Source organism: Cardiocondyla obscurior, linkage group LG12, assembly GCF_019399895.1.
Source record: "Cardiocondyla obscurior isolate alpha-2009 linkage group LG12, Cobs3.1, whole genome shotgun sequence".
NCBI lineage: Eukaryota > Metazoa > Arthropoda > Insecta > Hymenoptera > Formicidae > Cardiocondyla > Cardiocondyla obscurior.
The window spans coordinates 5,233,551-5,260,652 of NC_091875.1; the positions used below are offsets into that span (position 1 = coordinate 5,233,551).

A 27,102-nucleotide genomic window follows, 5' to 3' on the forward strand; every position below is an offset into this window, starting at 1 on the left:
CGATATACTTTTTTTTCTATTTTTTTTTTTTTCTTTATTTGCAGAAGATCCTCGAGGAGTTTTAATAACGTGAAAGGAAGATAAATGTTTATTGCCGGGTTAAAGAAAAATCAGAAAATCCGGAATTATCAGGCGCTCGAAAAGTCGCCTTAGTGCCAACGCTGGTGATTTAAAAGTTAAACATAAAGCCGAATGAGTTTGTGCAAGCCAACGAAGTCGTTCCTGATGTAATGGACACTTTCTGACAGCACTAAACGGGAATAGTAGCTACACTCGTTTCCGCGGAAACGAGAAATTTAAAGCACGAGGATACTCATCTATTCATACCTGCTGCGTCGCCGGTGCGAACAATACCGGCGGCGTTTGATGAAATAACCAGCGGCAGTCTATTCTTTAATGAGTCTTACTGGGAAGAGAGATAAATTATTTCGCAGTTATTATTAGCGGACGCGCGAAAGAAGCGCGGGGGATCGTCGTAAAAGAAATAAATTGAAATTCATGTTCTTATCGCGAATATTTACGACATAAATTTTCAAGCTTACAAGTTTACTCGGGGGAAAAATTTTAAAGAGACTCACTTTTAGAGGATAATGTAAATACATCTTCGTACACGTACACGTTTTAATCGAGATAATAGAGAACGCAAGTGTGCACGCATGGTGATTTATCTTCTATCTCTAATGCTTGTTTATTCCGCCGCAAGGCAACGAAACTTGGAGGCAACACAATCTACAAGGAGTGGACGGAAAACTACAGTGAACGATTTGAAAGTCCGACTTAAAGCGGAATGACTTTTACACGGCGGGTGGACGGGGGAGGGGAAAAAGTCTAGCGTGGCTCTGCTCTCCGCTAGCACCTGTTGGCATACAAATCCCATAAACTAGATTTTCCGTTCGCAAACAAGTGGGAGCACTTAAGTAATTGCTACATTCTTCTCCACCGAGTTTCCGCGGAACAACCGCATCTTTTATTTTCAGTCCTCGTTTGTCCTGAATTCGTTAAGATTTCTCACTCGTAAAAATTTACTGCCGCGGCGTTGCTCTTATTCAGAGTATTGAGTCGAGAAAGAACACACGGACTTTGTTTGATGGTATCGTTTTAGGTGTCGAGCGAAATATTTACAGTTCCTACCAGAACTATGTTATTTTTCTCTCGTTTGTCATCCATATTTACTGATTTTCTTTAAAGGAAATGTACCTAACAGCGAGCTGCACGTGATTTTAAATATTCCCTTTTTTTTTTTTTTTTTTATTTAATTTGTAGCGCGACACTCAAGCCCTGCGGAAGGTAAACGCATTTCACTTGGGTAGCTTTAATTAGTATATATGAAATTACCAGCGCGAAGTTCATTCCGCAGATTGTAGATGCTTTAATGTCGCGTGATGGTTTGAATTAGAGATCGCGCGTAATTGATATTCCTTTCCGCAAATGGTTTGTGCGGTGCATTTGATTTTGCGATTGAGGTAGAAAATATTGACGAAGCTACACGGGGTTTCCATGTTAATTGAATCGCTGAGTTAAACGATTTGCGGACAATCTGCCAATGTGCCTGTGCGGCCTGTGTACGTATGCCGCGTGCCTGTCGAATTACTTCCTTTGGTTTCTGGGGTTTTGCGCATACGTCGCGAATCGCGAGAGCAAAAATATTGCATCCCGTAACGGCCGCGCGGGTCCAAGGGCGAGATTTATCGCGAAACTCTTGTGAATATCGGTCCTATATGACACGGTATTGCGATACCCGATGACTCTCAGCAATACAAAGCTACTTGATACATTTTGGCGTTTCGCTCCGCGTGAATGCGATTGCAGGATTAAAAGCGACGCGCTGTTTGCTTTCAATATGTATCGGGGTATCTCTATGAATGCTTTGTTGCATCGCGATGCATACGACACAAATTAAATAATAAAAAAAAAGAAATAAAAAAAAAAAAGAATTTTTTTTGCCGCGAATTTTATTACTTTCATATATTCTCTCTGTGACAAATATATTATATTTATTTATTTCATGGAAACCTCGATGTATCATTGCGTTCCGTATTTTTAAACGCCATTGTTAGTACAGAAATTCAAAATGCGTAATATGTCAATAATTTTTCTTGCCCGTCTTTTTTCGATTATTTCAAACTCATGAAATAAATTGATTAAAGCCTCTGTGCCTCGGTGCTTCAATGATACGCCAATTACGATATGACGATCCCGGGAAACCACATTTCAATCAGAGCCGTCTTTTCCCTCGTTTGTGAAACGTCAGAAATTTTCCAATCGTTTGGAATATTATTTCAAATATCAGTAATAAACTAATTTAAAAAAAAAATTACTTTGATAGAAAACTCTCTTTCGAGTTCGAGAAAATCGATATTATTTGCTTCATTACCGGTTGCCGACTCGGAAAACCTTAATTCCCACGGGAATAATTAATTATTATGCACAATGGCACCGCGTGGATTTTATAATTCATATAAATTTTATTTAAACAATATATAAAAAAATAAATTAAATTTTAGTTACAAAATCCGATCTTAGGTGCATGCGAATACGTGACTCACGACGAGGGACCGAACGCCACGGTGAGTAAACGTTCGTCGAGTGAATAAATTCAAATGGATCCCTCGTAAAATAAGTTTCCCGCCTCTCTCTACGTCCCTCAGCCTTTTTTTATGCCCGACGGCGCTTTTACGACCGCGTATATAGCTCTCGATGTAACGCGTGTGTCGTAATGACGCGACGGCGAATCCCGTCGTCACGCGACGCGATGTCTGCCCGAACGTTGACCGTAACTCCTGCTTTTTCAAATCGCGTTCACGACGCTTAGCCAAGTCTGCTTGTGTCATCAGATTATAATGCTACGTCTATATTTGAAAAATAAAAACGGATGCACTGTTGTGCATTGTTAGATTTATGCACGATAAGCCTTCACGTAAGAGGAATATAAAACAGACTCGAGTAACTGATCGGTATATTTAACAAACAGATATATGTATGAAGAAATGTTAATTATTTTATGCGCTACTAAAATGTATAATATTAATAAAAATTTGTTAAGTATTTTAATTTTCATAATTACCCGAGTAAAAATTTATCAAGCTAATCTGATTTTGCAGCTAGTTAAGTTGTCAAGTTGTCATGTTAAAAAAAAAATACAAATCCTGTCTAGAATCGGTCATCTGGACAGTCACTGTCCAGCGCGGACCATGTATCTAAATAGATTTTTTTTTTCTCCGCGTACTTGTTTACTGTTGTTGTTCTGACCTTACGCAACGCTTGCTCGACTGCCGAAATCGCCGGGCAAACCTGTTCTCGCCGCCCGCCGCCCGCGCGTTCTCCACCTTGCGAACTTCGAGCGCAAGGCCGACCAGATATCAACACACCCACGTACTCACACTACCGCGGCGAGAACCGGTTTGCCCGGCGATTTCGGCAGTCGAGCGTTGCGTAAAATGAACACAAAACAGTAGACTAGCACGCGACGAAAAACGTTTAGATATCTAGCTTTTTAGCTCGTCATGAATTAGGAATAATTGTGTGGTACGATTCGAGCGTTACATTTCCGGCTCATTGCTGGACAGTTTAGCGAGACAGCCGCGAGATGAACCACGAATTGGCTAGCTAATTAATAGGCAACGGTGGGAATCAATTTCCACTCCGGTAGAATTCGAGAATTCGAGAATTACTCATTAATTAAACCGTACGGCATTTTCGTACAATCCTGGAATTTTTATTTTCTAACAGATAATGATTAAAGCAAACAAACGCGAGATAAATACAAATTGCGGTATTGTCTACAAGTTGAAATGTTACAGATTCCATGTGCCCATAAAATACAGTACCGTAATTCGCTCTCGCAAGTCTAATTCACAGTAAACAATGAAAGTTTCAAAGTACTGCCGCATACATCGCTTGCAACAGCTCAGTGCAAATTATTAGGAAATATAATAAATCTGATTTCCACCACAACGCGCGTTTGCACGTAAAGATATAATACAATTTCATATGTTCGCCAAATACAATGGAAAATTATGACATCTCGCGCCCTTCGTCGCACATGTCGCCCCTACGGCTTTGTCGGCGAACAATATTTGTGATATTTGAAATTGGAACGATGCGCTCCGGATATCAAACGCACAAAGATCTAATTTGTTTCAACGCTTATTATTCACCATTTTATTTTTATTTTTCCCACCCGATAATGAGGAATTCTCCGTAGAACCCCGCGTGAACATTCGCATAATAAAAAGCCGGTAAAAATGTTTGATCGTCGCGACTTTGTTAGCGCGATAGCCGTCACCTATGCTGCTTCGCGCGTCGCCGAGAATTACGATTTCAGAAAAGGGCATTCGCATGTTTATGCGACACCGTTCTTCGCCGAGTTTTTCGAGACGACTCGCTCGAGGGTTCGCCCGAGCGGGGCTGTTTTCGATGCAAATCGTCTCTGGTTACACAAGAGCGCGCCGGTTCGTAATCCCGCCGACGCGCAAATTCAAATTATGCGTCGCGAAATGGAAATTCACCGGCCGCATAAGAATACTGCGCTAATGAGGCGAGATCGACGAGGAAAAGAAGGGAGGAAAAGGGGGGTTGATTTTTCGCGCGGCAAGCTATCCGCCGTCTCAGGGAACATCCGTCGGCTGCGATAAACGTTTGCCGCATGTCGATTTTCTTCGACGACTATTCCCGCGGGAGTGCGCGGAAGTAATATAGTTGAAATGGCGACGTATCGGATGGCGCACTAACTTTTGTCATGAATCTATTATGAGCCGTTCCTTATTCTTGAGTTCCCGTAACAAAGTACTACGACATCGTATCGCTACGGCTTTGCAGTTTTACGGTTTGTATTACACGGGTATCAAGATATATGAACTTGTTAATGCACACGACATGACGATAACAATGATATAAGTACGTATATTAAATCCTATTTATAGCGCGCTTTGTGACGTCTAGCGATTCCGAAAACGGACACAAAGACGCATCGGAGAGTTACGAGATTAAGGCTCTTCGCAAAATCTCTTTTGAAAGAATTGAATTTAATAATTGAAAAGTTGCAAAATAAAATTAATGAATATTTTTATATCCCGATAATTTTTACTTTAAAGAGTGCACTCGCGTATTGAAGTGATTGATAATAAAGATAAATTAGCAAAGATAAGTTATTTATTAGACAACGTATTAAACGATAAGAAAAAAAAAAATTAATCTTGCTCGTAAAGACTTTTTTCAATGGATGTGAACAATTGTTTGTTCCCGGCGGAAACAGAAACTTGCCGCGAAAGGAAAGTCGACGTAAATTTTATTATTTCGTTCATTTTTAATTTGTTAAATAGTCATTAATTTTTTTTTACGCGTAATACTTTTCACCGATACGCTAGCATGCATTGAAAGAAAACATGCAACTCACCGATTCGATGCGCGGCAGCGGAGTTTTATAACTGCAACAGTTCTGTAACAAACAAATATCAAAATTACATTGTAGATAAATCAAAATAATGTGTAGAGTTTAAAGAAAAAAAAAAAAAAGTTTACGCATCTCTAATAAGTTTTTCAATTAAATATAACTAAAATCTAAGTTCTATTGTCCGAGTAAGATATCTAAAATAATAAATTAATTTTTTTTATAATTAAAAATTAATTTTTTTACTGATTATTAAACTATTATTTCGATATTAAAGCAATATTGCAAATAAAAAATGACATTCACCTTAACGTTGCTCCGCTGAAGCTCGATGTCTGTCCAAGACCTGCTCCTCCTCTCAGGATGTTGGATGTCGTGTCGAGTCCACTTTATACGTCTTCCTCTAGGTTTCAATCTTAAACAAAAACAAGCGATTTGCATGATTAATAAGATATCAAGTATCAGTACGCAGCGATAACGCGGCATGCGAAAAAATTCCGTGCCCGGCGGAAACAGAAACGCGGCTGGCAACGTTAAAATTAATTATCGCAACATTAGAATTAATTATCGCAGAATTAGAATCAAGTTCTAAGTGAGCCGATCGACGTAGATTTAAATCGACTGCTCCGAGATCAGGTGAACCTCCCCTGGTGGGTGGGTATAATTCGGGATAAATGGAGATACAACTTAATTGAAAGGTCGGAAAGGTGCAATTTCCCAATGTACTGGAAAGATTACACTCGTTTTAGCTTTTGTTATTCATTGTACCGCGGTTTCCGAGCAAGCAAGAGAATATATGGAATGCATAAATCTGTTTAGCTGTTGAATTCACTATGTTGACATTTACACTCCATACAATGTGCAGTGCAAACCGATGTTTGCCGTACGAATGGTCAATTGATTTAATGCTGCAAAGATATACGCGTGCGTTTTTATCGGCTTGACATTGTTTGCCGCGGTACAAAAACGTTAGCGCGTGCATCTTCATTCTACTGTCAATTTTTATTTGCCCGTTAAAAATATGCAAATCTATATCTTCACAGCGCCGCGTAATAATGAAATAATAACAAAAAGAAGGCACGGTTTGGATTACCGCGGAAAATGTAGATCGCGAATACAATTACGTCGAAGATTACGAGAGTTATCACTTATTTCTTCGTCCACTTCAGCACGCGATGTTCCAAGCCGGCGCATGCACGACGCAAAGATGTCTCAAGCATGTAAATTCGTGATTAAGGACATTACTTTCCATCAGAACTTTAAATTACTTCCGCCGTGTTCACGGGGATTCAAAGAGATTAGAAAAAAAAAAAAAAAAAAAAGAGAGAGAGACGAGAGAATATTTCATCGAGTCTAACGCCACCGTCCATTGCGGGGAAAAGAAGTGCTTCCTTTTCCCGTATTGTACTTTGTACTCGACTTGTACTTGTACACGCTAGTGCGGCCGCATTTTCAGTTCGAGAACCGGGGGAATTTCAAACAGTCCCATTAGGGCGCGGCGTGGTACCGGCCGATTTATAATTCCGTATACGCCTCGGAATTATTAATGCGAAAACTTTTCTGAGAATCGAGTCTCAGGCGTCCTAGAAACCGAAGGTAGGAAGTAAGGTGGATTTTCTGTGTAACGTCTCTTTCATGTTAACACATGGCTCTCGGCTTGTCTTGCTTTGCGCAGCTGCTGGCCCGCTTACATTCTTGCATTACGATCCCGATCAAATTTATTTAGCGGATAAATTGAAAATTGGTTCTTTCGAAAAGCGCGTCAATCTCTGTCGGAAATGTTTTATGGCACGGGCTTTTCTAAATGCGCGATGTTCTTCCATTAAAAGGAGAAACATGTCGGAGTATCGGAGCGATGTAAAAAATATCCTGCACATCTCTTCTCAAAATTACCACCGTAACGTATGAAATAAATAAAATGTTAAGGAGAACGAGGAAAAATAAAAATACGCTGTTCAAAACGAACGCCCGCGTTTTACTCTTTCGTCTTACTGAAAAAAACTGACGAAACTTCTGAAATAGATCACATTAACAAACTCCAGTTCGGACAGCGCAACTTTATTTCGCGAAGATCATAATTCTCTCGCGAGTGGAAAGAGCATAGGTCAGAAAGAAGAGCGTCAGAGAGCTCCGCTACATTCCACGGCTCGACTTCGTCAAAAAGACTTTCGCGTCTATGTAGCCGGTTTCTTTTCAACTGGGAAGGAACCGCTGTAGCATCGCATTTCGGAGCGAGAAAGTTCATCGCGACGTACCCGTGAGCCGGAGTACATAGTTCTCGCGCGCATCGGCACATAGTTTCTCGCCGTTTCTCGTTTCTCGTACGCGCACCGTCGCGTTTCCGGTACGTTAAACTTCCGTAACGGAGAGAGGGGCGAGCTTCGCGCCTCCGATCGAAAGTAATTAAATTCGCAGGGACACGCGTTTTCCTCACGTACGTCGACGCGCTGCCGGGACGAAAAATAAACGCCAGCCGGATGCTGTCTATTATTCGGAAAATACCGTTGGCCATTCGGGTTGCGGCGACGCTTAGAAAAAGTAATGCATAGAAAATGAGATAAATTTGCAATGCATTGTACGGAATTTTACCGCGCGAGATGCAATGAAACATTCATGCCTCCTTCCGCGTAGGAACGCGAACCGATGGGTATCGCGGGTTTGAAAAAAAAAAATCGCGAATATCAGTTTAAAAAATTGGCATGTCGCTTCTTCTGACACGTAACGCTTGATTTACGGCAGCGTGTCGATGTGGCATGATTTACACGCCGCTATTCGTAAGTTCGCGGGGAATAAAAAAAAGAGAATTAAAGAAATAGAATCAACGCTAAAATATTGGTGTAATTGTTGGTTTAGAAAATGAATTTTTTATCGCAAAGTGCTGGGCGAATAACGTGATATAATGCGTGTTTTTAAAAGATTTTTCTGTATAAAAGACAATACGTACGCTTTTATAGTTAATAATGTTTTACTTCACGAGTTTTATTCATAAAGTAAAACATTTTTTCATTAAATTATTTTAGCTTAAGCGACGTAACGATTTCATAGACTAAGTAAATTGCGCTGACACATTAAGAGCGCAGAAAATATAAAGAACGAGATTTTACCGCGGAAGAAAAAAAAAAAAAAAAAGATATGTAGCGCCCGAAAGATGGAAGTTCCGTGAGACGTGCAATCAAGTCGATTACGATTGTAGGCTTCGAACGGCTGAGTCGAAAATCGAAGAAACCACGGGCCTGCCAGTGGCTAGAATTTCCCGTAACAATGGCGTGATTAATTCCTCGCTAATTGGCTGGTGTCTCTGCGCGAATGCGAGCCCCGCTGGCGTCGACTTCGCCAACGACGTCGGGCGTTGGCGTCGTCGTATAAAAGCGCCTCTTTATCTCGACGCTCGTGAACCGTAACGTTCGCACAAAGAGGGTAAAATTGTGATCGTATTTTTCGTTTATTCCCCGTTCATCCGCATTTTCGCGCTCAGTCTCTCCATTCTTGTCCCGTCATGAACCACCGCGACCTGCCTCTCTCTATCTCTCTTTCACTTGCAGTTTTTATACTACTGAATCAGCGGGATTTACCCTGGCGAGTGTACGTGCACGAGGATAAACGCCACATAATCCGACTGCCCGTGATTGCTATGTGACACGGTCGGAGATACGGTGTGCATCCACCATAGCAGGACCGCGAGTTCTGTCATTCGGTATTCGGGCACACATACCGGTCAGGTTGCCCGAGCCAGATGGAGGTCATTCCGCAGCCTCCGCGTTTATTCCGGCATTTTTCCGCGTTCTCTTTCATCCCTACATTTAGCTTTTCCGCACGCCTCCCCCTTCCCCCTCCGCCTGCGCCCCTCTCGGCCTCGACGGAATTTGCTTTCCGCGCCTCTAGCGAGTTTTTAATTCTCGCCAGAGGCTTTTAAGCGGATTAAAAGTACGGTATTCTACGAGCTAATTAGCATAATAGTTATTTAATAAGACGGCACAGCTTACGATGCACAACGGAACGGCTACGGGGAAGTGCGGTCCGCACCTCAGTTTGCAGTCCTTTTGAAAAATAAGCGTCTATTGACTCTTATTAACAGTTGCAATGCGCATATAATATATTAGAACAATGAATAAACGGAAGCACAGAGAAATTAATAGTAATCATATTTCTCACTGCCTGTATGCAGTCCGTGAATCAAAAGCTCTTTTAATAAACTTAAGAGTCGGTAGTACTCTTTTTCAGAACGGGAGATAATTTAGTTTACTTTTTTTTTTCTTCTTCTAAAAGCACTGCTTCCTATTATTTTTGCTATTTTATCTAACTAAAACATTTCTTCTTTTATTTCTGGCTTTTCCTGTTTACCCCTTTTTGACTTTACGTACATCAGGTATTCGACTTTCAGGTTTGCTTCATAAAGCGAATATCCCATTATGTAATCTAAAATTAATTTTTAAAATATTTTATAACTTAAGTTCCTTTTTATAATTAAAGATCAGCGACGTACTAGAATTAATAATTTAAATGCCGCTGCGTATGCTTGTGAAAAATTTCATTTCAAAAAAGAGACTTAAAAGGAATTAGAGAGATCACCTCGGCTCGTTCACATTTTATTTACCACGCATATCGCGTGCGCAAATACGAGAAACCCGAATGCACGCCGTTGCGATCGCGGCTCGAATAATAAGAGTTATCAAAACACATCGGGACGCGAGTTAGAATGCGAAAAGTTATCAAAAAAAAAAAAAAAAAACACATCGATAGGAAACTTCGCTAGCTCACCGCGATGATATTTTCCTTTCCATTCCCGGTGAACTTTATCTCCGGACCTCCGCCGCCGTTATATCGTTTCTCTTTGCCGTCCTCGCGGAAATCAATCGCGCGTATAATAAAGTTAGCCGTCGACGTAATGGTGAGATAACGTCGCGGGAAAGGTGGGCGCCGCTTTGCTCAAAGAACGCGAGTCGCGATGGAACATCCGGACTTTGTTAATTAAATCCTTTCTGATCGCCGTCAGTCGTCGTTTCGCATGCAGCTTCGGTTGGGCGTCCAGCGATATTTTTATGGACCCTCTTCTTGGTCGAGCAGTTTCGCGCTGCACTCCGTGTTTATTCGGATTTTCCGTTCGTGTTATTCTTCACCATTTTATTCGCGTCACCTGCGCCGGGCTTTTTGGCGCTCTCGCGCTTTCGTTGTTTCCCGGCGATGTAAATCGCGATTAACACAGACTGCCATTTTGCGACACGCAGCGAATCGGCGATACGGCGCATTGTTTTTTTTTTCCCCCTCTTTTTTATTTATTTATTTTTTCTTTTTCAAGCACGGTTTGATCTTCCGTCAAACTACAACCTGACCGATCTTTTATTGATATTTCTCTGATTTACGTTTGATTTTTGCAATTGTATAAATTTATGCATAATTTCCCGACGAGAGTCCAGCGCACGAGAACGCGTTTATTAATTTTGCGTTTTTTATATTTTTATACGTACGTTTTACATGCGATCTTTTCAAAGTGGATATTTTTCATGACGAAGAATGAAAATATAATTTTACATTATGCGAAACACACTGCGGTGTACGTGTCGTGAGAGAAAAGTTTTCACGAGCGCTCATTTTTGCTGTCACATATTTAATGACGGGATCTAGATATATAATACACATTGCGTAATACGACTGTACAATGAATGAGAAATATCCATCACGCGTAAAATATTTTACATATCTATTTCTTTTTTTAATTAGAAATAAATTAATTGAATTAATGTTGAATTAATCACCGGAGGTAGGTACCTATTTGGGCGCCAATCATAACCGCACAATTTTCAAAACTTAATCAACAACGATACAATTACGGAATAGAAGAGTTCCGACGTGCGAAAGGTGTGTGCAATGAACAACGCATATCTTACATAACGTCTATATTGTACGTCGAGAAAATTGCGGTCGCAAAGCGCTCGCTGTGAAAGCGGTATTTGTCTTGGGATTTTGAACGTTACGTAAATTGCTTTTAGAAAAATCCGTGCCGCGCGATATTGTGCCGACGCGATTTTAATTACGCGCTCCACTTACGCCATTATAATTTATTTGCTATGTCGCCCCGTCCCCGCCGTTTCGGTCCGGCTATAGAAATCCGGGGTGCAGGCGGCGACAATATCGTTCCGAAGGGTTGCGCTCGCAGGCCCCGCGCGCAACGCGCGCTCGCTCGCTCGCTGCGCCGGAATGTCGATTATCGGAACGTCTGTTTTCCGATCGAACGATTATCCGAGCCAAACGACGCATTCAGAACACGTGTTCGCGCTCACACCTACAACGTGTGGACAGTCCGGGCAACAGCCGGGAGGGTCGGAGCGGTCTCATTGTGTGCCATTGATTCTGTGCCGCACTCTCCATAAACTGGCTAATGATCGCCACCTACGCGAAATGCACTTTGTCGCCCCGCTTGTATCAAGAAGCGCTTTGTGTACGCGCGTTCGATTCGCTCGCGAGTATCAGTACTGCTCGATAAAGACTTTGATTATGTTCCGCGGATACCTCAATCAGGTAGAAATTGAACAATGGTACATTTAACTTTCGCATTAGGTATTAATTGCCGTCATTTTTTTTCCTACGTGCATATTAGATCGAATTGCGTTAAAAGAGAATCGGTTTGTATGTTTGAAATTACGTGAGAAGAGTAAATTTTTTATCCCGATGTGAAGTATTTATAGTGATGCGATAAGAATTTGATTTATTCCTTTCTGATCTTTTTATGCTTTCTTGGTAACTATAAGATAGTTTTAATATGAAATATAGATGTTCGTACATAGTTCGTATATGTAGTTACCTTATATATATAACTTTTCGGAGAGATATATATCACCGAGCCAAGAATAATAACTCGTTAAAGACCACTTTTGGAAACTGTCCAAAAGTTGGTTTAGTTCGAAGGGTAACAAAAATACGAAGTCCGTATGTATTAATTTCGCGCATTGATCTCGCAATTGCAGAAAGAAATTACTTCACGAATACCATAATTTTACGCTGCAGCATCTCTGTGTAACGAGGCGACTCGCATTAATTTATCGCGAATCCGATTAAATGCAGCGTACGCGAATAAAAATTGACGGCGCGTAAAGAAAGAAATCATAAATACGATAAATGCGTTTACTGCTGACTTTAAGAGAGAAAAACAATCGTATAATTTTTCTAAATTTAAGATGCAATAATTAACAATTAAATTGTAAAAAAAAAATTATATACATTCGCCCGAGATAATCGTATACTCCTCGTAATATCTGGTATTTCAATATAAATTTTTTTTCCCTCATTACGTTTTATGCAAATTTTTCTCGATACGCACGCTGCATTTCATTCTACGTTAATCAATGCTCCTACTTTCCCGCTGATAATATAGATAATGTACCTAACAAATTTAAAAAAATTATATTTGCACAATTCTTCGTACAAACATTTTTTTAGTATTTTTTTTTTCTTGAAAAAGTAGATTTTTGTTGCCATAAAAATGTGGCATTAATTAACAGTGGAGTAACGCAAAAGAATATCGCGAAAATCGATACGTAATCAGTTGGTTTTATTAAAAAACAAAGTCCTTTTGTGCTTTTCATCTCTCTCTTTTTTCTCTCTTTCCCAGTCTCTCTCTTCTTTCTTCTCAGCACTTTTCCCGCGGGATGCAAAGCGAAACCCTATTAGATCGATTTCAATTTAAGGACAGAATTTCGACCGACTCACCGTAATTGAATTAAAGGATCATCGCGAGGAAGACGTGGTTGGAGAAGCGTCGGGATTTAAAATTAAATCGATCGGGCCTTTCGTCAATGGGTTTTCTGCCGAAACGGAGAAACTCGTCCTTCCTGCCATCGGCGAATGGCGCAGCTTTGATTGAATGGCGACCCTGAATGGTTTTTACGAAATTGGCATCAACGTGACGCCTTCATTTTTTTCTTTTCTTCTTTTCTCGAAACGATGTAACGTTTTTCTACCGATTGCCACGCGATCAGTGTAAGCCACGACGAAATTAGTGTTACAACGGAGGCGAGCTTTTCGCGCAATTCGTAATATACGTTCGAACAGAGAACACGTTCGCAGAAAAAGAAATCGAGGGAAGTATTCGCCACCGCTTAAGTTTTCCTCGAGATTGTAATCTTCGATATTACGGCGCGGATTCGATTTTCCGAACTTCGATGATATTGTGCAATCTTAAGGAGGGTCAAACCGCGAAGTGAACGGTAACCAATCTATAACTCGAACTCCTTCCCAAATAACTACTGTCGATTTCTGTGTCAGTCGAGCAATCGGCAATTCTAAGTCTATATAGTCCAAGGCATCAAGACGAGTTCGCGAGAACAATCGAAACTTTGTATCTAAGTTGCTTCGACCCCTTGCCTTTCTCTCCGCCCTGCATCTGGCTTATCCTTTCATCCCTTAACCTTCATTTTCGAGGTTCGGTTATTCTAAGCCGCGACAACTCCGTCCGTCTCGAATATTACGCGATCTTGATAGACCGCCCGTTTGTTAAAACGAGTCGCGCGAATCGATATCACTGTCTACAATATTAATTAGAGGCAGGAACGGTAATATCAACAGAGACGAGAGGAATGACGTCGATTCGACTGTCCACTCGTTACGAAAGTTTCTTCACCCTACCAACCCGATCAACATCGCTCGTTCTTAACGGCGTCGCCGTCTTCTGTCCGTTTCACTTCCAAGTTCGAAAAGTTCTCAAGCTTAATGAAGGACGCAAGTTATATCGCGCTCTAGCGCAAAGCCTTCGTTAGTTGCGGTTTCACTCAAAACGGTATTATTTGATCAAAAGAATAAGGAACCGCTTGAGAAATCGAAGGTAAAATAATTATATATACATATATACAAATATATCTGCGTGTAAATGAATTTTCTTGCGAAATAAAATTTAAAAGATAGAACACTGCTTTTGCAATTTTGTCTACAATAGGTTCAAATTAGGAACGCGACATCGTTCGTTGAATTTATCAATTTAAAAAAAAAAAAAATTTTTTTTTCTGTATTGCTGTTATTTAGATACGTCCTGGAAAAATTGGTTTTTTTTTAATTACTGCTATAGTATTTCGCGAGTTTATACCGTCGAATTAAAATGTCACGAACAGGACTGCCGGTTAGAAGACTGCTATCGAAAACAATCGGTCGTAATTCCCGGAATCCTGGTGTCTTCTCATATCGGAATTCAATTTGAGCATGCCTGTAATTGGCCCGGACTGGCTTCCGCTCTCTCCCTCTCCCTCTCACTCTCTATATCTCTCTCTGAACCTCGCTTGTGCCAGGGAGATTCCGCAGCTGCACGAGATTCGGTTAACTTGAAGAACACATGACGCATCGCTAGTCAGTAAATTACGGATCCCGATACGATCATAGATAATCGACGGAGTATCCGAATAATTCATAACGTAACATCGATATCGGATTTTTCCGATTCTTTCCTCCAGATAAATCTCTCTCGAAACGGATCTTGCATCGCGTTTTGTAGAACTCCATTAGCGAGATCGTAAGCCCGGTGCCTGAAAAGCTCGAGCGTACGCGGAATCGCCGAACGGGCAAACCTCGGGCATGGAAATTCGCGAAAACACTGGTAGGTCCGGTGAAGGTGCTGGGCGCTTATGATTCACGAGCTGCCATTAACGGCCGGCGTAACAAATTTATGACGCTGTAACAGCGCCGCTCAAACCCGAATATCTGCAGGATTTCTCGTAAAAAGTTTATATATGTATATATATAAATATTAAACCTATTTGAATTTGGTAAGAATTGTATTTAAATTTTTATCTAGTTTCAAATATACGTCTCGTTCTAGAATTATTTTTCCGAAACGTTCTATAGAGAACAGCGTGCGTCGACATATCGTTAGATACTATCCGCCGTATCGTTTCAGAGTGTCTATAATTTCTAATTAGATTACTAACGTGTGACCATCGTAGTTCGCTTTATTTAACCGAACGTTGGGTCAGACGCGAAAGCGAATGATTTACTTATACGTTTTTTTTTTTTTTTTAAATTCTCTACGCGCTTTGCAAATGCAGTTGCAGTTTACAGCGTTATCTTTCACCGTATCTACTTTCAAAAGGCATTTCTCGTTATCTTCCAGCATGGAAGTTTCCAATAACGAGATAGAGTTTTAATTGCACAAGTCACAGGTTCGACTCTCCCGATCGTACCTTGTTACTCGTGGATTGACTGCCGCAGTAGAACGACATAGGGGACGGTTTTGACAATACCGAATCGCATCAACAGGAAGTCAGACGCGTCCTCGTAAATCACGCCGTAACGGGATGCAGCGGGATTCATCGTTTTAGCTTTGCACACCGAGAATTACATACGACTCGCATATTTACATACACGCGTATATCGGTAGTACGTATTTCGCTTCGGAGTCGACTACCTTCTCTCGTATCAGGCGTATCTTTGAACGCACGATGACGTTGGGGATCGAAACGCATTATAAGAAAAAAACAAAATTATTGACTCACCGATCGATGCGCAGCGGCGGAGTTCAGCGATGCAGTCACGACGATACTGTAACATACAAATAAAATATAAATTATAAAAACGTTCAAAATAATATATATTATTAAAAAAAATATTGTACGTGGTTTTAATTAATTTCTCAATTAAACGCATTCGACGCACACAACGCTAATGTCATACGCTAGTAGCCGTTTAATATTTTAAAATACATGTAGTTGATATTGTCTCGAAGCGGCGTACATACATTTTATCTCGAAAAAAACGTTGAGTAAAACGTTCCACGCCGAGGCTATATTTGTTGAGAAAATTATCGTTGCACTATTTTCCGAGTGCGCTGAAAGCGGTCCGTTGTTTAAGTATAAGTTGGAAAATCGAGAGAGACTAACGGGGAACTTGTAGAACTATAAATTGGAAAGTACGTTTAACCTGATCTAATTCCGTTCATTCCATTACACGTTCGTGGAGTAATCGCTTCGAACGGCAGGGCCAGGGCAGGCCGTGCGAAAACAGCGTGGGTGACTCTCAAGGAACAGTTCAACTTTCCGGATCAAACGGACCATGCGATTCTATCGAAGCCCGTTCGCTCTATAGCATCACAAAGGCGGCAAGGCCAAAACTTGCGACGGCAAACTTTTTAATTGCGCTGCAACGGCGCGGCTAAACACGCGTTAATTTATCACGAGCGTTCGCTCCGCATCTCGTTGGAGGAAAAAAAGAAAAAAGAAGAAAAAAAAAAATACAATTAGCGCATAGATCACAAGTTCCCTTAATAACGAGACAATTCTCTCGCGCGCAGAGAATTTCTTTCGGACGTGTCGGTATTCTCCCGGGAAATACCAACGTCTGATCAGATTCCTGCTGAAGAACGCGGCCGATCCGCGCTCGAAGCAATGCCGTCAATTCGTAAATCACAATTCTTGTATATAGATCCTTTACAGATCGTTAAATATTGGAGGAAAGAATGTAATGAGTAAAGTTTGTAGCGGTAACGATTTTCTTGCGCGTGAAATCGGTAACATTAACTTGATTTTCTGAAAAAGTGATATGTTCACGTCACGATCAGAACAACGCAGCAAACGCCGTATCAGCTTTTCAGTGTGCGCTGGTATTGTCTTTTAAAATTAATGTACCATTTGACCGAATTTTTTTCGCTGGTATTTAACGCAAAATTATGGCGCATAACGTCAAAAGGAAAAGTGATTTTAACGTAACTTTAAGTTATACAGAAGGAGATGATTGAAAAAAGTTTAATTAAGGCTTCTTTGTAACTTAAAGAACTCGTAATTTTATCTGATTTGCGTTCTTAATCAATTCAATATTAGAAATATAAAAAACACATAAAAATATTTTTAATGCATTATTAAAGTATGCATTATTAATACAAGTAAAAAAAAAAACAATCACAAAAGATAATCATTAATTTATAATTTTTATGTGTTTATTATCGCAATTATGTATAATAATTATAACAGAAACATCAGTTTAGTAGCGTATTAAATTTTGTTGAACAATATTGTTATCAGTTATTATTAATGTATAATACTCTAGGATCTTGTTGCTACTCTATTTTGGTGTAATGTATTTGTAAAATTGTATAATGTATCACATGTAACCATATAATATTCATACGCACGAGACAGGTAGAGAGACAGAGAAAGAGAGAGAATTTAATTTTAATACGCGAGCTATTGGGTCAGTTTCATTTTCTGAAGCTGTATTTATGAGAGGATTCTCGCTTTATCTCTATAGAAATAATTTCGTCAAAAGGAATTGTCTCGAGTATCGATAATTTGAATCATCGCGAGTCGGTCGTCGCTCAAATAACTCGGGGGGGTTATCAACTCGCGAGCGGCATTATCTGCAAACCGCAGTGCCCGCCCCCAGGGTCTTTCGCCCCCTCTGATCCGATACCCCTGATTCTAAACACCCGCGAGTGAAACATTGTTTCGAACTTCTGTGCTTGCGACGACGAGCGGGAGCCGAGGGCTCGTCTGTACATCGACATCGCGCTCAGTGTCATGTATCCGACGCCGCGTACAAAGGGGATGGCGGTGTACGAGAGCCGCGCCGTTCAAAGTACGCGGAGAATGCGAGGCTGGAAGAAAGATGGAACGACGGGGTTGCCGTCGACCATGTAAAGATAAAGAGCTGGTATTTTTCCCGATGCGTAAAAGTGTCAATACCGGTGAACTTTTTGCGACTCGGCTGCCCTACGTTGTATGGAATTGATGGATGTGCGCAGATGTGAGGACGCTGTGTTGCAGAAATGAAGTCTGAGTACAAAAATATATCTTGCGACAGAAAAAAGGTCGTACGAGCAGCGTCCAATTAAAAGCGCGTGTTATTTTGGCCGGCGTATCTCCGCGTCGAATTATTAACGGAATCTGTAATGCGCCAAGTCGAGGAATAATAAAAGTCGTAAAAAATAGTTTTACCAACATATTTTAAAGGTAACATTCATCAAAATTCTCTTTCTAGTTTTCGTTTTTCTCGACTTTTCCCTTATGGCGAGTTACCCTGGCTTTTCGTATTTACTTTCAAGCGATGGCTGATGTTGGTCACATCGCCGTTGAAACCCATCGATCGGGTCGAAACTCGAGCCTCCTAACGCACTGTCGATTCCACCGTTGAGTAAATCATTGTTAAAACAAAGAGATGTAGAGTTGAAGAGAGAGAGAGAAAGAGAAAAAGAGAGATACCGAGAAGAGAATATAGAAAAGCATATATTTAAAGCGAACAAGAGAGCAGGCGAGTAAAAGGGAAGAGACCGAGGTTCGAAACGAAGACAAGCGCGGCAATGGATACCGATACTAAAATTCCATTAAAGGCTTGATCGACGAGGTCCTATCGCTCCCAATAATATATTTCCTTCGATGCTGAAAAACGGCCCTGTCCAATATATATCTTTCCTCCCGAAACACTATATTTGCGCGCGCGTATGTTTTGGCCATTTTGCATACGTACGTTGGAACTCGGAAAAATGCGTCCGCCAAACGCACCGTGTAAGATAAAGCAGTTTAGCGATTTAAGAATACAATTCCGCGCTTTATTTTTCCGCGCTCAGAAAATTGACAAATGGAGGAGGTGATTTATATATTGCGATCGTGTCGCGAAAATTGGCGAAAATTATTTATACCGACGTGAACGTACGAGCGCGCATTCCGGGACAAATTGCGGGATCGTCGGCGGGATGATTTGGAAAATATTATATCGCGATAAAATTATTATAGAAAAGAACAGATTACGCCGGCACGGTTGAATTCGCTCTCGCGCTTTAGCGCGGCAACGAATTGCCGTTATTAACGACGTCATTAACTGCGGTTACTGGCGCGAATATTTTTCCCCGCGTTACGTTTTACGTCGCGATTTAGACGCGAACGCGATCGTAATGCCGGAAAGGAAGAGAGGCACTCGAATGTGTTTCGCCGCTCATAAATTTACCCGTATCCGGTATGCGGTGCGGTATGAGATGTTCGTCGCGTATGGCAGAGTGCTGCTGGGGGGGAAAAATCGCAACGTAAGAAGCTTCCGGCTTTTTCCGGAGAGCCGCGGCGAAAAGAAAATGTCTGGGAATGCATTATCACGGCGCATCGTTCCATCATTCACCGCGTTATCTCGTATACACGATGTCTCTTGCATTTTTATTCCTTGCGAACGACTATATTTCCTAGCGTTTAATTTCAATCAAAAATATGGTGATGTTCGCGATTATTTTTCCATCCAAGTAGTACGTTTTCGTTTTTTTGGTCAAGTGACAAAAATATTTGTTGAATTTTATTTATTAACTAAATCGCGAATCGACGATTTTGTTACATTCTAGTAATTTTATATTACACATTCACACGTTATTTAAATCACTTATTCGTGTACCATATGAAACGCACCGTGTATTTTTACGCATTTTTCAAAAGTAAACTATTTGAGTTCACTTAGAAGCAGGTGTACACTGCGAGAGAGCTTGTTTTATTTGAGGTTCTTTCCTCGTGATGCGTTGCATCTCGTGAAACGCGCGACAAGAGAGAGAGGGAGAAAGAGAGAAAGAGAATGGGGTAGAAAGAAAGAAAAAAAAAAAAAAGAATATGCGTCTCGCAATGCACTTTTCCAAGCGATCGAGCACCGACAAAACCGTCGACCTCTCAACCTCCGACTCTCCCTTATCCTCGACTGCATCCCGAACCGCCTCTCTCCGCCCGAAGTCCTATCTCACCGTACGCCGTAGGAAAGAATGCCGTGGTTGCGCGCGCGTACGTGACGGCGCATTTACATAACGCCGCTGCAAATTGTCAATGCGGCCGGCTTTGAAAATAAAATATGCACTGCCGTTCTCGGCAGCGGCATATGCCGGTCGCGTGAGCGGGAGGACAGGGAGGGAACGGCGATAAGGGGTGCTGAAGAGGCCGAAAGGAAACGTCGCCGTGGTGGTAGTGCCGGTGCCAGTGATTACGTGGGTGAGCACATGGTGCTGCGTGAAAGGGGTGCGAGATCGGGAGGAAGGCCGTGATTTAAGAGGCCGTGCAGACGAATAAATTTTGCCAACGTGTGTTCCCGGCCGAGGTGGGACTTCTGTGCGGTAAGAAAAAAAAAAAAAAGGGAAAGAAAAAAAAGACACGTGCATACGAATGTACGTGTCGGCGTATGTGGCCGTATACGATTAGACGCCACTTAGAGAACTGTCACAGAAAATTCGAAAGGCGGAACCGAGAGAAATTGAATGAAATTGAGGCAATAGTCTCGGACTTAAGTTTCGAAACTCTTGACAATTGTCTTTTGACTTGAATTTCGCGAAAAAGTTTGAACGCACTCGAAACTGCAGCTATTTAGTAAAATTTTCTTGGGAAAGTTGGAAGCTTAACGCAATTCTCATCTCGTTCGTTTGCTCAATGACTTTTCACGTGAAAGTAACAGTCCGGTCCAGCAAGTAATTTGATTTATTTGGCATGCGGAAAATTTGACGTCCCGTAATTCCATTGATTATTTAATCAGCGCTCGAGTAGCAGAATATGCGATCGCGACTTTGTATTCAAGTGCATGCGTGGAATTGCGTGCAGATGCGACTGCATTCCGAATGCTCCTCGTCGTTTTCCGTTCTCTTTTTTTCGTACCTTTCCAGCTCCCCATTCCTCACCGGCAATGCCGACGCTTCTATATATTTTCTCTCCCCTTTTCTTTTTTCGCCGCTGGCATACCGACCCCCTGCTTGCAGTTTACCATTGGTCAACGGACGCATGTAACGGCTGCACAAAAGTTACCGAGTTCGCGGGCGTGCAACGGACGACGCGAGCACGCGTGGGATTAAGGAGAAGAGAACTGCGAACGATCGCGGGATTGCGGGATAACGTTATCGTATTTTTCTTCGAAAGAAAACGGGAACAAATGAAAGGAAACGGGATGGCGTTGTCGCTGCGTTCTTGTGCCGCCGCGCAACGAGTTTTGACGCGTAGAAACTTTAGCCGTTTTAATTAAGGCGGGCACATTGTTGTTTAAGCCGTGCGCTAATTTTACAGTGCAGATGTTATCGTTGAAAGACAATTGAGGGACCGTAGTCGGGCAGCTATTTTTACGAACGGACGGAGATATCTGCGCCGCGCGACGTCGGGGTCTTGAAATTTTAAGGAAACAATAGACTACGAAGCGTTATTAATATCGAAAGGCGGAACCTCGTTAATGAATTTTATTATCGCATCCCTTGTAATCATACGAGATTAGTAGCGCGGATGTATGCGTGCTTTGATCGACGATTAAGTTTACATTAATACGGATTAGATTGCAATGTTCTCGTTATCTGTACTTCCACTAAGACGCTTAAGCAACTAAGATGCTTGCAGAGCACCGAGAATACTTTGGGCATAGTGAAATTTACTATGGAATATGGTTTTGCGGCTTGTCTGCTCACCTCGTTAAATCAGCGTCGGGCTGCGCGTGTATTCGCGACTCGCGATCTGCGATTCCTCCGTTTGCGTGTGATTCGCACTGAATTTTTATATTCCACGCCGAATATACGGGACATTTTTCAGTCCGGCTGCGTTTCGCGAATGGCCTCGCGAAGAGATCCCCCGCTTTCATCTTCACTCGAACCTCAGTTTAATCGCACGTTGAAATACGAGATCCGATCCGTCGGCGCACTCACCGGAGATCCATTTGTTGCTCGCGCGGCCGAATGTCGTCGCATAAATCAGCTTCGCTACATGCCAGGATTTGTTCGAAAAGAAGCTCGGTTAGTTTCGCTCGCTTTACCCATCTCCCGAGAAAGATGCTCTACACATATCCTTTCAATTCTCCCCTTCGGCTGTGACGCGACCGCGACGAGGTCTTCTCCTCCGTGAAAATCCGTCGCGTGTGCGTGCGCGGCGCGCACAATGCACGCGCGCATGGGCGCGCGGGCGTAACGCAGCGTTGGTTAGTGTTGCCATACAGAGCTGACGATGCGTTTAATTAAACCGGCTGTCGCCCGTCTCTTGGCATTGTTACCGCGAGCTTGAAAAGTCCCCGGCCTCCCCTATCCTCTCCCGTTACCTCACAACCGTCCCCGGCCGTCGCTCGCGTTTGTTAAGCTCAAACTCTCGTTTGTACGCGCGCCGTGCGCACGAGCCGGAAAACAATACCCCGTTATTTGTTGCTCATTTGACGGACAACAAAAACGTATCACTCAGCCGGTCCTACTCATCGTGCCAATCTATTCTCGCTCCCCGTCGTTCCCAATATTTTTTTTTTTTTTTAATCACTTGCAAATCAGTCCGAGAATGACGAGTAGATTAAGGATTTTTACCGAGTTAAAACATTCGCGATTTATAGCGGGAGTAATTTGATAAGAAACTGTGTGCGTCAGTTTTTTTCTTTTGTCGCTCTGATTTAAGTTTGAAGCTCGCGACGCGGAAATAAAACGAGAAAAGTTTTTAGAAAGCTCGTTCGTTCGAGAAAAATCATCGCTTTTATTTTCATATTAGCTAGATATTAAGTGACACCTAACCGTGTTGCAATCTGCAGTATCACTCTCTTGGCGTTCATTTTGGTAATTAACTTTGTAATGGCCACCGAATATAATAACGTAACGGTCTTTGCGAAATTACATGCTACGCGCTAGGCCGGGCAGGCAATATCCTACTTAACAAAATATTTGGTTAGTTAACGTGTTATACGTATCGATGCCAAAACAATAACGTATTTCCAATGGCTTGTATTTTATATTTTATAACATCGAAAAGTATCGGCGACGTAAAATATTTACTTTAACTATTGAAACAATAGAAAGCAAAATTGCTGCGTTTGATTTTTCATTGTTGTGCAGCTTGATACGATACCTAACAAATAAAATAAAGTTACGAGAAGATTATTTTTAGAAATGATGCGTCAATCAAAACAGCATTGCAAATAATGCAGATAAACGTTTGTTATGCTACAAATAATGGTCGTCAGCGATATAAAATAATTCAAGCGTACGACACGTATTCGAAAATTATTTTTCGCCCACGCTTTATTTTTTTATTACCTGTTTCGAAACGTGATTGTTAATTTACAACGTTAAAAAATTAAAAAAAAAAAAGACACGCGCTTAGGACGAATGGCAAAAGAAACGGTTTGCTACGGTTATTCGATAAGAGCACCGCTGGGACTCGCTTTATTCAGACGGATTACGTCATCGCGCGGGCATTAATTAATATTCCGTTTATCGACGCCTCGGGAATCGTGATCGGGCTACGCGAAATATTCATAGTGGGCAACAGGGTCGCCACGGTAAGTTCCACGGGTAAGCGGGAAAGCAGAAGTTCGTGCCGCAGATCTGTCCATATGTACGTTTCGGAACTACCGACCACACTATTGGCCGAGTGGAGTGCACTCTGAACGGTTTATATCGGTCAATTGTGCGATCGTGTTCATTTTGCCGATCGCGTCGCGAACCCGACCGTAATAGGTTCAATAGGCCGACATATTTGGCACGAGGCATATATGCAATATGCATACATGCATGCACGCGCGCGTACACACACGTGGAACGAGCATGCAGGCCGATTCAACGCAGCCCTCGTTCCGCCGAAACATTTTACGAATCGTACCGATAAGAAGACGCGAGCGCAAGCACGAAAGTGTACTTTTTCTCTCTCTCTCCTCTCGCGCTTTAAACGCTCAGGACATGATTCTACTATTCGCAGAATACGCGAAACGTGGCTAAATATTTCAGGAACGCTGTGTATATACTCGGGTAAAGACACGCATATTGGACCAATGCACACAGCCAGATCTAAGGAGGTCAAATTACGGCGACACACACATCACGTGTATGCCGCCGGGGGTTGGTGAATACGGCGAATTTACCGTGGGCACCCCGTTGTTCTCCGTTTACCGATACTGACCTAATTTCGGCGCGCAATCCCGCGGGCCGAGATCGATGGGGTGTGTATACTTTTTGACGTATCGAATGCACCGCGGCGTACCGCCCGCACGCACGAATTATTATCTAACCGATGATTTTCGCGCAGCGAAATTTCGCCCGGTAGGTAATTCGAGGATATTTCGAACAATCGGCCCGTTCCGACCGGCAATTACGGCGTTCGTCTTGTTTCGAGCGCAGCAGTTTACCGACGTCTCTTGACTATGCGAGTACACTGTGCGGCGGAGTGATTCTATTCGAACCGTAATAATTGTGAGAGAACGGCGCCTCGATAAGACGCGACACTATCGAACCACTCGCAATTGGTGCGATTCTAATGTGCACGCAATTTCGTCGTAAGTGCTTGCGATAGAGACAGAATCTCGCGCTTTGCTGATATCAGGAATTTAACGTTGGCCCTTCGTATCTAACAATATACATACGCTATGAAATCTTGATTATACGTATACTGATTAAATTATTCGGCGAAATTATCGATTATTTTAAAATATTCAAAATTTACGCCAGTAAAACAGAATAAAAAGCAACAAAAATTATTACGCAAGATATATATACAATAAATCGTTAACAATTTAGTAATTATTTAATTGATGAATGGTAATAAAATAATTAATATAAATCGTGCAAAATTGGTAAAATAAGATAAAAATAATTATATTCGGTAAAAGTTTCACATATAAAAATAAAGCAAAATGTCTAATCGCGTCGAGGAATTAACATTTTAAGTTAATAATAAGGTTAGTTAAGTCCTCGGTCTTAATGAGACACGTTCAGTGTACGCATAAAAGGCCCCCGTGTCTTTGTTACTGAACAAACTTTGCAAACGGCAGTAGCGAAGCGTAAGAACGTGAATATTATAAATGGAACGACTGTTCGATCGAGATTCCGGCGCGCCTCCCACGAGGGAGGGTGGGAATGGCTTTTATCGCCGAAGCGAGGATCGCAGAAAGGAGGCCAGAGAGTTTCATTTAATAATTACGGGCGACTCAACGTATCGCGCGCTGCCAATACGAAGGATTTAATCTACAATGACGGTTGGTTTAATTGAATCGAGTAATTACGAAGTTATAAAATCACGACTCGTAATAATTGCGGCGTTGTCGTATCGAACGAGCCATCGTGCGCCGGTTTTACGCTAAAATTCGGGGCAGAGTGGGTGACTCTCGGGGCTTTTACATCGCATGTAAAATATTGACGCGCGGTGCACAAATCAAAATTTCATTCTCGAGGAATGGAATTACTGCATTTCACCGGATGCGCGTTTTGGTAGCGGATAGCGGGCGGGCAAACGATTATTTTTATCGCGCAAAATCGAATCGCGTTTAATCGAATTTCTGATTATTCGGACAAAGGGTGCCCGTCGATTCCCGCTGGGAAAAACAAAAGCGCCTGTTAGCGCATAAGAATGTGAAAACGACGTGATCGAGTGATTAGAAAACGGCGAGGCAGCCTCACTCAGTGAAGGAAACAGAAGGCGTCCGGTTAAATATCGTATAATATTAACTTCTTTAATTCTTTCTCGTCGAGATCGCGAAGAGGTAAATCAATTTGTCTATCATTAGATCAAAATTAATGAACGTTATTATGGAAATCGCCATATTCATCCATAAGTATATCGTCAACTGCTGCGATTGAAACGCAAATAGATGTACATCGTTTATGCATTTTGCAATCCAGCTGTTGTATTAACACGCCGCACGATCGCGGTAAAGTTTTCATTTAATATGGCTACTCGATTATTTCAAAATTACAATATTACAACTTGCGCTGGATATATTTAATACATTAAATTATGCACCGCAGGCTTGAAACAGTTAACATTCGTTAAAGTTTCATCCTATTTTCTGTACATCCGTGTGTTTGCGGTACCGCATATGTTTGGTTGAGTATGCCGGTGATGATTGTTTGTGGAGTTAATAAAATCCCGTGAATAACGATACGCGATAAAGCGCGAGATGCCTTACGAATGAAAGCCGAGCGCGTTATGACGATATTGATGCCACACCGTCTCGTTCATTAAGCACATTGATCTTGCCAGCCGTAAATGTTTCGTGTTTGAGCTTACGCTGATACATTAAATTGTATCAATAATAATTATCCCGCAGATGGATCATAATTTATTCAAAACCAGATCACATTGTTTCGCCATTATCTTAATTCGCAAGTTCAAGTTGCACGTTAATGTGTCTGCGATTTTCGCGGTTTATTCTTGAATTAAAATAATAAAATCGATTAAATTTCTATCGGTAAATATCGCTGAAACAAAATAAATTTTCTTTTTTATACCGTGAAAAACAGAAGTAAAATGTGTTTTTTTCCGTAAACGTAAAGTGAGTAACCGAAGTGCATTTTGGAAAATGCATTTTGCAGACTCGATGCTTTTATTTTTGTAGCTCTTTCTTTATTACCGAGATTCAGCGGCACACAACTCGGGGTACATATATCGTAAACTTTATTCAGCAACGACGTATTCTCTTCCGCCATCGAGATCAGAAGGCTTTGGGTAAAATTTTCATAGAGAAAGTTTGCTACTGAAATGTTTGCGTGCGTATGTATGCGCGTACGTACGGATTTGAAAGACGAAAGGGGAAGCAGAAGAAAGGAGATCGTGATGTAACTTAGCGTAGAAGTTACGTGAATTCTTAAACCGTCGTTATTCAATGAAATAGTCTTCGATGAGGATCGGAGTTTACGAAATCACATACGATATACTTCCGCGACGTAGCTGAATAAAGTAGCTCGACAAAGCAGCAATGTTTCGAGTTCGCAACTCCTTAACTTTTCGAGAGTACTCTGCGAATTCGACAATCCGTAGAAAGCAACACAGCACTTCTCAATCTCGTGCATCATATTCTTA

At 41.7% G+C, this 27,102-nt stretch overlaps 2 protein-coding genes across 3 annotated transcripts in view; one reads left to right on the top strand and one right to left on the bottom strand.

Annotated features, from left to right (window-relative positions):
• Positions 1-27,102, bottom strand: part of Rcc1 (Regulator of chromosome condensation 1) — a 50,420-nt gene that overhangs the window by 15,614 nt on the left and 7,704 nt on the right. Inside the window, exons 3-5 of the mRNA XM_070664372.1 lie at positions 15,862-15,907; positions 5,696-5,804; positions 5,396-5,437 (exon numbers count right to left, since the gene is read on the bottom strand). The gene's annotated coding sequence lies outside the window, so the exon portion shown is untranslated. The remainder of the gene's footprint in view (positions 1-5,395; positions 5,438-5,695; positions 5,805-15,861; positions 15,908-27,102) is intronic.
• LOC139107084 (kin of IRRE-like protein 3) overlaps positions 1-27,102 on the top strand; it is a 138,518-nt gene that overhangs the window by 10,914 nt on the left and 100,502 nt on the right. The window lies entirely within an intron of this gene.